At 31.8% G+C, this 16,256-nt stretch overlaps 1 protein-coding gene across 10 annotated transcripts in view; it reads right to left on the bottom strand.

The window, feature by feature from the left end:
• The window catches only part of LOC130892046 (teneurin-m), a 770,493-nt gene that overhangs the window by 407,372 nt on the left and 346,865 nt on the right, over window positions 1-16,256 (bottom strand). The window lies entirely within an intron of this gene.

Genomic DNA, 16,256 nt, shown 5'->3' with positions numbered 1-16,256 from the left:
AATTAAAACCCGCTAAAAATGTATCGTTCAATTGCTCTCTTCGCAAACAACCAAGCAGCGGCAAAACATTTTATAGAGGTTAACTTCAATATAGTACTCTTCACAGTGGCATGGTTAAAAATTAAGCTGTATTAAAGCCATTCGTTCGACTGGAACCTTTTGCATTGGGAAGTGAATTAAGCTACAGCCTAACTAGCTATTATTGGTTGCGGTGGATGGCTTTACCAGGTCAAATAAGAGTATACTATCATGATTAGAAGAGAGGAGGGTGAATAATATTCACAACAATAACTAGTGATTGACGAGAAAGGAAAATAAATATATTTTTTGTTAAGGAAATTAGTGAGTAATCATATACTCAGCACTAATATTGAAAAATGGAGGGATTAAAAAGGGAAATAATCTTGGTTTTATACCAAAAATAAATTATTATATGAAATTCATTTTGCGTGTTTCGATTTTATTTTCCAAATTATCAAATTATTTAGGGGGATGAGATCAGAAGACCTTTTAGGCTACTTTATAAAATGCCATTTTTCAGCATGACTTTATTAGTATCTAACTTATTCTTCTTAATAACTAACATCATATTGTGCAGATTTCCGGATGTATCTACAAGAATTTCGAATAACTATGAAGAATTAATAAATGTAGAATTTATTTGTAATTTAAAACATTAGAAGAAGCCTTATGGCAATAAATCCTGCTAATAGAGTAGCTATGAAGATACTGAGAGCTTTATGGATGCCAAAAATTGCATCAAATTCACCGCGCAGTGGCAGGATGCTCTTTTGACCTTTTTTGGGAAGTATATCAAGTACTTCGCGTTATTCTTGATTAACAGTCTGTTTAGATGGAAGGAACTCAACACGGATCACTTCACGGCAGTAATAGAAACAGGATAGAATCGTTTCCACTTTCGACTGGCTTATACAAGCATTTTTTGTTATGGACCCTATAATGACAGCTACTGTTAACTCTTTTGCAATATTTAGTTTGTCTGTTATCATCAGTGCTCATTTCGACCAGAAATCTTAATCGCGCTTCATCATAGTATAGGTTATAGCTTTTTATAGTAGAAATTTCGTTGTTACTAGGTTATCAAATGCCCTCAACAAGAATAATTTCCTAAGCTACAATAATGGAAATATCAGCTTCGCTACATTATTAAATATTTTCCAACAAATTAACTTATACGGAGTGTTTGTCGCATGGAACCAAAGATTTGTTTGTGTGGCTCTTACACAAAGTTTTTTCCGGAGTTTCACGGTAGCTCAGATTATTTTTCCGTATTTTGAAAATTACTGTCGTAGTTTCAAATCATCATAGCTTTTTATTTGACGTTCTAATACCTTAAAATAACTTTTCCTTGTTTTCTGTAATGTCATATCTTGGGTTACAAGTTATATCCCAACTCAGATATATTCGACAACGTTTTTGACAGATCTTCAGAAGTAAACTATCTCAAAGTAATTACTGAAAGTACGGATCCTTTAAACAAAACTATCAACTAACCTATTACGTATTAGTTTATCAATATAGGCATCTACTTTAACCTGTAAATCAATAGATATTTATATACGAGTAAAGTTACTTAAAAAATAATTATCAGAATTATGATGTCATATGAATGAATAAAATTAAAATACGGTGTCCTAAAGTACGTCCTTTGAAGCTTCCGCTAAAGCAGTATAAAATTTTATGACTACAAAAATTCGATCACAATGATTTTCAATAGACAATAAAAGAGTTTTAAATATTCGCATATTTTAAAAAGCAATAAACAACTTTCAACTTCCGCACGATTTTATAGCATTTAAATTGACTCAGTGTTGTATGCAAGGCGTTCTTTTATATTATTCGAATCGGTAAATTTGAATGAGAATTAGATTCTACAAAGAAAATGATTGTGAATAAATTTGCTTGTTTTATACATTCTTTCTTCAAACTTTCAACACATAAACAGAGTTCTAACCATAACTGAATAAAATAGATTATTTTATTATTAAATCATGCTTGGGACAGGGTATGATTTTGAGATTATTTTCTATTTACCAAGGAAACATTAGATCAATCTCATAGATATATCTATTCAACTTTACGCGTGAGAAGGGGAAATGAAAGTCAATGACATTCCTCAATATTGGAATGTTATTTTAATAGGGACGGAGATACTACGACATAGAGTTCTCCTACTAATACTTCCTGCTTTTCGCTAACGTAGGTTTCCAATGGTACCCAAGTCAAAACGCGTGGAAGAAAAGCTTCCAAAAAACTCAACCTCAGATTATTTACTAGTTTCTTCCGCGAGACAGCAATGAAAAAATCATTTACAAAAAAGAATCATTGATTCATAGTTTTGTTCATAATCAAAATGTAGCTAGTGAAATATTTTATGTGGATAATATTTTCGACTTACAACTAATATTATTTGGGTTACAGTGCGAATGAATAATGGATGAAATGGAAATGCCAATTTATCACCACGTTCTTCCACTACCCAGAAGAACATCTCGTCCCACCTAAAGTAGCTAAAAAGTGAAACGTATGAAATTTCGTTTAAAAAAATCCTTCAAAACCAGAAATATCGATAAAACGATTCATAATTATGAAAAAAAGATTCAAAAACTAATTCAACAAAAACAAACAATTAACTAAGTCCACTGTTTAGTGTTACCATTACACAAACACTCACAGTGTCTGTGTGTAACCGAGTTATTGTCTCCAGAGACAAAAGGTAAATTACTTACTTACTTAAAATGATTTTTCCGGTCGAACTGTTTCTCGTTGGTAAAGGTTCATTAGCGGGAAAAGTAGTATACATTGGTAGTTCAAGTTTCAATTTACCTGTGGCCTTAGAAGACGATTAATTGGTTATCGAATCGCGTATAATCGTGAGTGTTGGTGTGGTGGTAACAGTCAGCAGTGTGTTGGGTTTGAATATCACCAACAGCTCCAGAAATTCCAAATTAAGAGCTTGTTGTTCCACTTTGCTAGTGTCAGCTTCATAATTCACATTCATGAAATTTGTCACTTTTTTTTCTTGTTGTGTAAAATATCAATATTTGATATAGATTTTTATACATCTTGTATATTCTCCGTGATATTATTGATAAATATACAGAGGTCCACATAAGTCAGGCAACGTTTTGTCCATGCGGAGGTCTCGTGGGTAAGTTATCTGGAAATGCTCGAAGATTTCCGTGGGCAAATGGACCACCAACCAACAATCGCGAACATCTGTCATTTCATGCAGGATGGAGCTTCGCCGCACCACGTGTTATGCGTGCGGGAGTACCTTAATGTTTATTTTGGAGAATGGATAGGCAGATAAGGATTCGTTGAGGATAATGCACCCTTTCCGATCTGCAATTGAATAAGAATTTGAAACTCCTTCGTGGACAGCTTGACATTCTTCGCCGGACCTGCCTCTCCGTTGAAAAACGTTGTATTGATCAAGATGGGCATCAATTTGAACACTTACTGTAACACTTTTTTAAATTCCTCTTGTGACTTTTTTTAATAAATTCATTTTGACGTTGCGCTGCATTTTTTCTCTTTATGCTTATTTGCTACCTGACTATTATCTGACTTATACCCGTTGATTAACAATATGAATGTGTTCAAATTAATTGCGTTATTTTCCAAACAACCCAACAACTTTTCACAAAAAATATTAGTAAACAAAATTTTACTTGAAAAATGATGGCTTCAACATAATCGTGTTAAGGGTACAAAGAAAACAAGAAGAATTGATATGAAAATGTTGTATAGGGGACAAAAGCTATAGATGGTTGAAAGTCTTCTATACACATTATCAAATTATATCCCGGAATGGAATGAACTTTCGATTGGGGTGGATAGGATAATATTTTCCATAGAAAAGCAATTTCAAATTTAAATTTAAATAGAAAAATGGAGGAAAGTTTAAGGGATGAGGCTGGATGGTATAAGGATATACTGAAAATTTTAGAAAAATCGATGAATACGTCATAGAAGATGTGATAAAAATGTTTTATTGCGAAAATGAAACGTGGAAGGAATATTTGATAACCGCATCAAGACAATAGAAGATGATAAATAGTACTGTATAATACAGTTGTGGCGAAGAAAAGTTATACCTCAATTTATAAAAATTTTTTCTTCAAAAATTCAAATGTATGGCCAATATTATTAAACCATCTAAATTAACTATTTCTTCAAAATATTCATTCTAACAATGTGTAATCAGCAGAAGTCCGAGTAACTATCCCATTCTTCAACGAGCTCAAAAATTCCATAATCCCACAACCTCTTCGATTATGAAAAGAGCTAGTTCTCTACAGTGTTCTTCAGTTTCTGTTCCCAGTTGAAACGTTTCGTTTTGAGAGGACGGAAGGTTTCTTAGAGAGTTTCTTAGCTGACCGAACAGATTTTAGTAATACGTACAGACTGTAATTCGGATTCTTAGACTACTTCAGCTTAAAAATGTTTCCAAATTTTTCATAATTTTGAGAAATTCAAAGTGTAATGAAACTTCAACCTGGAATACGCATGGTGTTGTACCAGCTTTCGTCATTTGTGACGATCGGTTTCAAGAAAGCAGTCTATTCATGATACTGAAGTTGCAGTGTTGGTACAATACACAGATCCCTTTGTGTTTTATAGAGCTCCTTCAAAACCTACTACTCTCACACCTTCTGGCAACCTATCCTATTCTGAATAATTCTGCTTAATATTTAATATTTCAATTTAATTTTTTGTGTTTATTGCTGAGATCCGTCGATGAATACAGGTTGATTCAACATCTTCCGGAGTCAGAAATCTGATATCACCTTGCTGTTCCTAATTCGCCAAATTTTGCAATGTGAACTCCACAATGTCCTCACACGCACTGCCGCACTTTTGGACAGAATACAGAACCCTTTGCTTTTCTTTTGCATCATTTGCAAGCGCTATTACATGCAATTAACTAAGCCGAAAACTCCATTCGCATATAGTCTGAGTATGTTATCGTAAAGCGCTAACTAAGCGAAACTAATGAGGAGTTATTCCGAAGAAATTTTTTGATGTAAGGACACAAACAAAGAGCTTCTTCCTTGACACTTTCACAGGAGCTTCTTCATAACCAACAAAAATGGTCTGGATTAAGCGTTTGTGACTCTTTACTGAGAATTGTATTGGCTTCTCCATTTTCTTTGTTTCGTGTAAGATAATTCGCCTTGCGGTATTTGTCGTCATTCGGCTCTCGGCTTTTGAAATGTTCTATAACATTTTTTCCTTTTTGGAAATAAATAGCATCCGCGCTGGCCAAGTTGTTGATGTGAAGTTGAACCAAACATTAGCAGAGAAACAAACATCCACAGATATCTACAACTTTGTCTGTCTGATGTGGTATCAATGATTTAACTTCAAATCTTGTTTCACTTTTTAAGATTCGATATCCATCTATAAATTCTGGGAAACAACTATAATCATTTCAAAAACCAGCTCAAATTAATGATTATGTCTACAGTATTCTCCTTGGTACTTATTTCACGAACCTGGATTATTTTAAAACTGATCTAAATTCGTCCCTGAACAAATGAAGATCTATTAAAACATAAGAGTAACAAGGTCGTTAATAGAATCGTAAACTGAACGCTCACCATATGTTTATCAAAAACCAAAAACAGTTGTATCGCTCGTAAAGGAACTTTTTACTTTCAATTTTATGGAATTTGGAAAAGAAAGAATTTTGAGTGCTTTTATCGTTGAAAGTCTTAAAGATTGTTTCTTTTTTTATGTTTCGGAGAAAGAAATATATCTTTAGCGATGAAATTCGAATATTACTTTTTAGTTCGTTTTTAGGGGTTATCTGTGATAAGCTTAAAATGGAAAGCCAGTTAAAAATAACAACTCAATTCTTATTAACATCAACAGTTATCACTGAAGACACTTAAAAACAAATAAAAGAAGAGCTGTGGAGAATAAATTTTACGAATAAATTGACTACATTCATTAGGTCACTTACTTACTTTGTCTAATGAAAGACAAAGAAAGTCCACATTAAAATTTGTAGTTGTATCTTTTCTAAACTTTACTTTCTTCTTATTTACATCTTCAAACATTGATACCGTGCAATTTATTTTAAATTTGATGAAGATATATGACCGACATACAAGGTCGGATCCAAAATTATGGAGAATTATTTTTCATAGTATCAATTGTTTATGCTGCATATAGTTTCTCTCATATCGTAATGTATTTAGGCATATTCAAGCTCATTTTGAGTTATTGTATAATAGCCGCCTTCGTAAAATCGTATTTGCAGTGTCTGTCCTGAAACGGGCATCTTGAACAATGCATTAACAATCAAGCTTTGTTTCATGTTTCAAAAAAGCACAAGAAATATTAAAATATAGTTATGACTATTACTTTAAGACTCAATACCCTACAATTGTACAATTTTCAAAGTCATCGTCAATATTTTCTTCGGTTGTTAGGGCATAGTTTACATCAATATTTACAGATTTACATGTTTTGTGAAGAAACTAAATCTATTTGATTCACCGTTGACAGTCTCTTCATATTCTTATTATTTACCAAATTAATTTCCATACGATAATTCTCTCTGAAAATAAGAAATGTGTTTTGAATTCATCGTTGATGTGAGTGTTCTGCTAGACAAGGACAGGAGGAAGAAAATTCTTTTATATTTTACTTTGGTTTTTAATAAAATAATTGTTCGTATTTTTTCATCACACCTAAAATTGATAGAAAAACTGAATCTTGATAATCCAAATTTGATCCATGTTTAATATTTCAGTTTTCTATCGATTGATTTCATTTATTTTCATTTGCAACGTACCTTCTTTACAGCCGCCTCCAACACTATATCAAAAGCTTTTCATGATATAGCAGGTGCATCTAAAAACTCAAATATTTGGACAAATTGTTCAATAAGATATGTATTTATTAAGTAAAATTATTTTCTCAATAAATAAAGAGTTGAATGATTCAACTGTCATTTTCAGTATACTTCTCCAGAATAATAGCCTAATAAAAATTTCAGTTTTTACACACCTTGGAAATGTCACGAGAAAAAATTAAGTCAGAATCGAATCGACTAGAGAAGAATGATTTTTGAACTTGTAATTGAAAACATTGAAAAACAACACCTTAAATGATCTTGACATTTTTGTGGAAAGAAGAACAATAGACCAACAATGAAGATTTGGCAAGATAGAGAAACGAAAAGGAGGAAACAATAACGCCCAAAAAAATATTGGACAAACACAATTGTTAAAATGATGGGAGAAAAAAATAACATGGACAGAGACTATGACAAAGAATAGAAATAGAAAAGAGTGGTGGAAATTTATGCATGAACAAATAGATACACATATCCGACACCTACAGCAGATACATACCAAATAAGCACCAATGGTTATTCTCAAAAACGTATCAATCTAGACAGGTAGTGTCAGAAAAAATACGAATTTGCTAATATTCTCCTATCAATTTTCTTTATTTGCAACAACATCCCTTGCCACAACATCAAATATCAATATTAAGAAATGAAATTAATCATTTAGTTGTTGAAAGAAAATAATTATTTTCACCTTAACCCCAGAATGTTATATTAAACGTTATTATTTTGGCCTGTACAATTGATAGTGCTCGCGCTGTCCTCATAACGCAGTCTGCCATTTAGCTCGTACATAGACTCGAAGTTTTGTTACTACATGTCAAAAGAGAATCATCCCAAACGTATGTGGTAAGCTGTATTCAAGACAGGTTAACATCGTGCAAAATTTGTTGCCCACTGGCTAGACTGTATCGGAAGTTAAAACAACGGAAATGAATCTGAAATAATTTATATCAACGCAAACGATTCTTTGCGTATACAATAAATCAATAGGCTATTTTTGTGGATGAATTTATCTTCAAAAAACAACAAATATCCTGATCTATATGAGAAATAGGAGACATTTCAGGCTAATACTACTAATCAGTTAACGAAGATGCGTACACTATATTTACTCTTCTAACTAAATATTAAAATGGTGTGATGAAGATAATGATGAAGGTAAGTGATGGGCAGCTGCTGACTATAATTTTTAATATTTTATGCATTGATTTGTTGTTGTTAATTTATCCATTCAGCGTTGAAAAATTACTATAATTACTACGGACGCTAGAAACTGGATGAAAAGTTGACAGACGTGTTGCGTATATAAAAGAATGAAAACTATTACGAATGATTAAAATAGGTATTTTTAACAGCTCTTCATCATAAATTCTCTCTTATACCATATGACTTTTCGTTTTGCTACAAAAAAAATGAGATAATGAGTTTTTATCATAGGCGTAACATACTGTACTTCTTTAACGCAATGAAAATATTAATTGTGCCAATTTGAAAAATAATCTTAATATGTTATTTCAGTAATTATCTAAAAATCAACTTCCACCCCGTATTGACTTGCGGTTATGGGGAGTGTTAGAGTTTGGTTAGGTTAGGTTAGGTTCTACTCAAGAACACTATTTATACAACATATTTCTGTGCTCTTTTAACATCTCCGCCGTCACACCCCTTTATCCTTTTTTTACTCTATTTTACCATGAAAAAATCGTTATTGAATTCTTAATTTTTCCATATGTATTTTTCTATGATAAAATAATAATTACTTACGGTTACGTCAATTAACAATTATAATTGTGCATGAATCCACTGAATTAATTTCATATATTTTTCACATATTATTCACACTATTTAGCTGGATTTTTTGTTTATATCTTTCCAAATGAAATTCATAATTCGTCAACACATGTAATTCCGAAAATGTCAAATTTTTATTTCTTAACCCTCTCTATTTTTTTAACAAAGGATAACCGACGGCAGGAATAATTTTTTTGTATTCAGTGCACTTTTCCCTATTACCCCCACAACCCCAAGTCGATAGGAAATGGGGGATGATTTTTAAATAATTACCGTTATTTCAAGAAATTGCAACAACAACGAAAATAACTTTCATCATAACAAAAACTAGGAAAAACAAATGCGCCGATTACATATTCTCCCTTTTATTTTTTTTAAGTGTGTCACTGGTGACAGCGGCAAGCCAAAGTAATTAGTCATAAATGGGAGATTTACGATCTCGTAAAAACACAGTCATCTCTTGCATATTTCTTCCATGTAAATGACAATCAACTACACTCAATTTTATCAGTAAATTACATTGTTTTTAACATATTAAAGCCGTTAATACATGGAAGGATAAAAATGCTATAAAATATCTCCAATAAGAAGAATTTAAATCACTGAGTAAAATCATGATCATAACTAGACCATAAGTAATGATAAAACTTTCGTTTCTATTATCAACTTACATTTAACAGATCTTAGAAATATACGAGAATTGTCTGGAAAATGTCTCAACGCTAAAGTGCTCTGGAGAATTTTCGAGGTGAAATATTGAATACTGGCAACGTTGCCATTATTTGTACAAGAAAACGCACCCGTTGCTCCCAAGACGACCATAAAATAAGCAACTGCTTCGCTGCCTTCGTCGAGGGCTGTATGCAGATTTTTTAATCATCGTTAGTATTAATTTTTAGCTTTAGTGTTTCGCTGTGCTCTCTTTTACTTCTCCTTTCTTGACTCATCTTAACAGAATCGGTTTCAGGTGTGGTGAATTTAACTTGGAACAAAACACTTCTTAAATATTCATTTCTCATATGATAAAGAAGATGGGTTGAAAATTAGTAAATGCTTACATTCACAGGAGCTATAATGTCAATATTTTATGTTTGACCATATTTGCCAGAAAATATTTCATTTCAGTTTTTTTCTAAAAAAACTATTATTTAAGCTAAATACTAGAAGTATTGTGAGGCAAAACAGCGTGTCTGTTTAGGAGGGGATGATGGCCATAGAAGAATAAAACATCATCGTAGAGACCAAGATGGTTTGGCATTTGCACAACATTCTTATAGAAATGATTTGGATGGCTATTGCTTATAGCAGTATAACATCTGGGCGTTATAATGATGATATCCTAGAAACAACTTTGGTACTTTATCTAAATTATCGTCCACAAATTTTTTCAACAAAATAATGCACGTCCACATATTGCACGTCGAATTATGGAGTCTCTGCAAGAAGCTGGTGTTAATGTTTTGCTTGGCTACACAAATTTCATTGATTATGTCTTGGATATAATATGGAGAAGAATATCCAATTTGAACCACCTTCTACAGATTCCCACGAAGCTGGCTACTACTCGTATATATATATATATATATATATATATATATATATATATATATATATATATATATATATATATATATATATATATATATATATATATATATATATATATATATCTTATTTTATAATAATATGCTGATAAACTTTTGTGTAAAAGCTATTTTCTCATTCTAGATATAAAGCTGAACTTATCGACACCAGAGAAACACCGTAATTTGAATCCTCTCAAAAGGAAATGAGATCCATTCGCTTTGCCAGACTAAATTCAGTCCATAAGCGATTATTTTTGTAACTTGCTCGATAAGTTCCCTTTTATTCGGACACGGTCTTGTGAGTAGAAAAAGAATCACGGAGGATGAGGAATATCGCTGATGCGAAAGAAACTGGTAGTTTTAGAGCTGCGGGGATCAACCAGGATGTCTATTTGGATAACTCATATCATAAAAAAATATTGTTTATTGAATTAAAAGTTCTCCTTTCATCAATGTAATGATTTTGGCGATTTACATCATATATTCCAGAGTATTTTAATTCTACAGCATTAACGAACATATATAACCCATACTTTAACAAAAAATGGTTATTTACTAAAAGGTTTTCGGAAATTGAATAATAGAGTAGACAAATGGATTTTTAGTAGTATATTAAAGAGATTATATTATGTCATTATATTCCATTTTTGGAAAAAGTAAAAAAGACTGGCAATTTTAGCACAGCTCTACAAAAAAAATTTATTGGCCAGGACCCTTTGGCTCATATAACGAATATGTCATCAATTTTCATGATCATATATTATAATTTAAACAACTAATTAATTGTGATAAATGTTATTTTTTGAGTCTTGATAGGCTATTGCGTACTTTTTATGGGTATATAAATATCACGTCGTTTACCCCACAGAACCTGTGAGATCTCAGTTATTTGAGTACTTTTCGTGATACAGGATAAGATGTATGTGTCAATATTAATACTTGTTTATTAATCTTTCTTGAACTAAATGTTTATTCTAATATATCTTTTTTTTTCAAAGTATGAGCTCATCATGGAGAAAGTGTAAGGGTAGTAATGATTCCTTTTGTTATACGAGAATGATCCCACTTGTACCTGGCCCAACAAAGAAAACACGGAAATTTTGGAAAAAAATATATTTATTTATCCACGTATTCTACTTCAAGCTCCATACATTTCATAGTTCGATACTCTTTTTATAATAAGAATCGTCAAGTTCATCAAAATAGCCATTTACTGCCGACGCCACACCGAATTCAAACTTCAATTCATCAATTTTGGCCATTACAATAACGGATGTGTGAGCTGGTGCATAGTCTTGATGAAATAACACTTCATTCTTAGCCAAATGCGGCCATTTTTGCTATCCAATGCTGCAATAAATTCGCATAATATTCGCCAATAATAGTTGTTCCTTTTTGAAGATTTCAGTGATCCCACGCACATCCCAAAAAACCCACGCTATGACCTTGTCCGCAGATGGAACGGTTTTTGCCATCGTTAAAGCCGGTTCTCCCTTTTCAGACCATTATTTTGATTTAAGTCGACGATCATCCAGTCCCTTTTTGTGGATTTTGTTCAGCATTTCTGGAGTCGTCCAAAATCGAAAATTTAAAACGCGATCTAAATTTATCAAAACAAGGCTCATAACTGTTAGCCTCGAGATTGAAAAATTATGTCTATTTTTAGTGAAAATGATATCGCAAGTATGCGTCTAGATATAGGTTTAAAATAAGTTTGAAATGTGTCATAATACATAATAGAAATAAATTAATAAATAAAATAAATAAATAGAAAGATATTGTTGTATTTACATGTGTAGAAAATTTCCGAAGATCTGTATGAGAACGTTGAAAGGTGGAATATACGGAAATTGAAGACTATACAGATTATATTAATGTTATGTATATTATGTTGGGAAAGTAAAACTCAGAAGAGCTTGGTCGAAAATTCTTAGATAACCATAAAGTACCAAATTATGAAGAAATTGTGGGAAAAATGCATACAAACTTTTAAAGAAATCAGGTAACACCGTCTCCGCAATCATATTATGTATTTGATTCGAAGAATCATCGCATGATTGCAAATTAGTACAGGTTTTAATAAAAAGATTGTGTCTTGAAAAGGATAAAAGAAAAGCGTTTCATAGAAATATAACATTCGACATATTTTTCTTTATTCAATCCGATGTCTCGGAAAAAGTCAAAACAAAGGACATAATATATCACATCTGCTATTTTATGTTTTTCGATGTTCGTAATGTAAAATTTGTCCCTTATCTTTTCATCAACTTAATTTCCTACTCTAGGTACAGAGTTTTCTTCGTTTCTACAATATATTACTATTATATTTCTTATTATCTTCTTTTTTTCGAGGTATTCTTCATTCCATTCTTTATGATCTTGATGTAGGTCATTTTGTCTCTAATTTTATTTGTCGGCCTTTGTTTTGTATTTTTTCCTGTCTCATTTGAATGGATCCATATTTTTCATTATTAATTAATCATCATCAATGTGAACAGTGTGGTATATTCAGAATCCACTTTCTGATATAACTTATCCATGTTCTGTCTTCTTTTAAACTATGAAATTCACGTTAAAGAAATATGTATGTAAGTAGTTTAATCAACCTTGAACCTGTCCTGTATTAGCGCAGTTAAAAGTGTTTCAAACATTATGCGAAGCTTAAAACAATTGCTGAAGGCGACTGATATCCAATTTTCGCTTAATGGCCCGTTTACTGAGAGACACTTTATACCGAAAGTCACGATTAGTTGCAGTCAAAATATTTTGAGGAACTCGTCGATTGTTGTTCCCGTTATTCTTCTGGGATTAGTATCATTCAAGCAAAGAATGGGTTGCGTTAGTCGAATTAATTCTGGGTCGTAATATCCTTTGATGACTGTTGTTTATGAACTTCGATTAGATTTACGAGGTATGGGGTTAGGAGACAAACATTATCGGTTTATACGAGTATTACTACCATAAATATTGTCTGTTCGCATATCACATTAGTTTCAGAGAGTTTCATGGTTAATCCTAAACTTTTAACCCTAAATTCAGCTCCTCAAATTTGTTAGAAAATTTATTGGAGTCGTTCATTCATGGTATCCGCGAATATCTGGTAAAATTTTCACATATGTAAGAATAGTGAGGCTTTTTGTAGATATTTAGAATTTAGTTAAATATCTGTGGTTGGTTATTGCTTCTTCAATTGCTGCCAATACTGCTCAGGTCTATCCTAGATCTTCGCCATATAGATGGGATAAATTAGAGGGTATTGATTATAGATCTTAATAGATCGACGGATTACATAATATCAGACAAATTTAGTAATAGATTTTCAGCTCGGCCTTTGGTTCGTTCCCATTGATTGCAACACATTGTTATCTCATTCTAGATGAATGTGTATTTGCTGATAATCATCAACTGGGATATTCAGGGTAAACTTTCTATGGTTATGAATAGTATTATTACAAAGAATTGTTAACCAAAACCAATATGTCAAGCAATTTCCTACACTCATTAAGCGTTCTGTAGGTTTCATTCATTCTATTTCATAGTTGTTGACAGCAATTTAGTCTAAACATCAGTAACATCACACCTCAAGTATTGATGAGTAATAATTCTTCGCGGTGTAATTAATATGTTATTTTCTATTAGCATTTGCTTCCATAAAGTTTTCTATGGTCAATATTTACGAAGTTACGAAGTGGGTTACTATTGAATTATCCAATAATGAGAGTCGACTCTTCTCTCTGGACTCGTGTAAAAATTTATTCTATTAAGTCACTATTTGTAAATTTGGATTACAACTTATGAAATATAGAAATTAGAATAAAGAATAAAAATCTTCTTTTGAATTAAGTTTAATTTCATTGTCATGGATAATAAAGTACAATACGATGAATCTGATTTAGACTTATGAGAACATGGTTTAAAAGTGTAGAATAATAGTTAAACAGTAAATGAATATAGTACTAGAAGTCCACAATTTTTTGTATTGAACATTATACAAATAAAAGTATATTTTCACAAATTAGAATCAATTTGGATAATTTCAGCTATTTCATCTCTATCACATTGTACATTTTAGTATTTATTCAGGATAATGAATTTTAACTTTACCCAATAGTAGATTTTTCAGCTATTTATTAGAGTATTAGTTCTTATCTGATTAGATTTCTATAATTATATGTCGCCTTTGTCATAATCAACATCTATTATTCATATTATTTTTTAAGACCAATTTTTGCTAAAAATTAGAAATTTTTTTAGTGGACTTAAAATTTAGTTTAATTCAAAAAACCACAATGGATTGAGTTCACCGAATAACAAATATAATCGAAAAATAAAAAAAAAGCTCCTCTGCATTCCTAGATGTAACGCAGGCATTTGATAGTGTGGTATGACAGTCTTGAGTATAAATTAAGACAATTTTTGCCTAGACAACACATAGAAAGACGTTCAGAATACAACAAGAAGACGCTTACTTTGAATTAAATGAAATTAATGCAGGGGTACCACAGGGAAGTGTACTAGGACCTATCTGTACCTACTTTACACTAATGATATTCTTGGCCTTGCGAATGACATCTTGGCCACTTTTACGGATGATACTGCAATTTTGGCAGTAGGTAATGCCCACAATGAAGCGGCAAGAAACGTTCAAGCCTCTGTTCACAAAATTAACAAATGGACAAAACAGAGAATAAAACTGAAAGAAGCAAAATCTGCCCATGTGAACTTTACAAATATAAGGAATCAACACATTCACATTAGTTTAAATAATACCCAAATACCACATTCAAACACAGCAAAATATCTGGATATTACTTTGGATGCCAAACTACGCTGGAGGGCTCACGTCAAGAAGAAAAGGGGAGAACTGGATATAAAATTTAGAAAAATGTATTGGCTACTCGGACGTAACTCTGCTCTGACTATATACAGTAAAGTAGTTTTTTATGAATACATATACTATAGCCAATTTGGACATATGGCTTACAGTTTTGGTAATATGCTAAAAGAACGATATAATACAGAGATTCCAAAATAAAGGGCTAAGGAGAATAGTCGACGCCCCTTAGTATGACAGAAACAGTGATCTTCATAGGGACTTGGACTTAAAAACTGTTAGTGAAACCAAAAGATTCGCAGGAAGCCACAAACAACGACTTCTACACCACACAAACATTGAGGCAATCCAGCTTCTGAACAATGTGAAGTTTAACAGAAGGCTCAAGAGGACCAAACCTTTCGAGCTAGTTTAGTGGAAAAGCGAAGTATATTTCAGTTAGTGAGAACGATAACATTAGTGTAAATAATTGTTAGAACCTAAGGATTGCTAAAAAGACAGACCTGGGTTAAGTTTTCAAGTAGTAGATTAAGTTAGAATAAAATTACTCATTGATGGGAGGGATGGAGGGATATAATAAAATAGCAACAAAATGCATATATGGAATTATTTTCCATGGAATTTGAAATCGAGTTAATTCATTTCTTCTTAAGTAGTTTCGTCATCTTTTTAGGAAATTATAAAGTTTGATTCAAAAGTTCTACATCATTCGGTTTCATATAAAAATCAACGCAATATTATTAAATGAGTTTTTATTCAACCATCCATAGTTATCCAAAGAAGTGACATTTCAAGTGGATAGATTGATTAAAATTTTAAAATTAGATTAAAAAGTTTCATCCTAACAGACCAAAAATAAACAGACAATCTAAGTTAAATAAAGTTTGGGAATAAGGGATCGTATTCTTATTGTAGAAAATATATTCTATATTATACTTCCTTAAGATGACCATATACTCAATCTCTCAATCTCTATTTAAAATGAAAAACTGTCCAACATATAACAATATACATACTTAAGAAAATAACTAATGACAACAGGAATTTTCATCAGTCCTCAAGTCCTCGTATAAATCGTTAACTTTTTTGAAAAAGGTTATCTAGAATACATCAAACAAAAAGCATCCTCGCTAGGCTCGGGTGAATTTTTCTT

This window comes from Diorhabda carinulata, chromosome 3 (assembly GCF_026250575.1).
Source record: "Diorhabda carinulata isolate Delta chromosome 3, icDioCari1.1, whole genome shotgun sequence".
Taxonomy (NCBI): Eukaryota; Metazoa; Arthropoda; class Insecta; order Coleoptera; family Chrysomelidae; genus Diorhabda; species Diorhabda carinulata.
The sequence above is the reverse complement of the archived record's forward strand: the minus strand, read 5'-3'. Positions and strand labels throughout refer to the sequence as shown.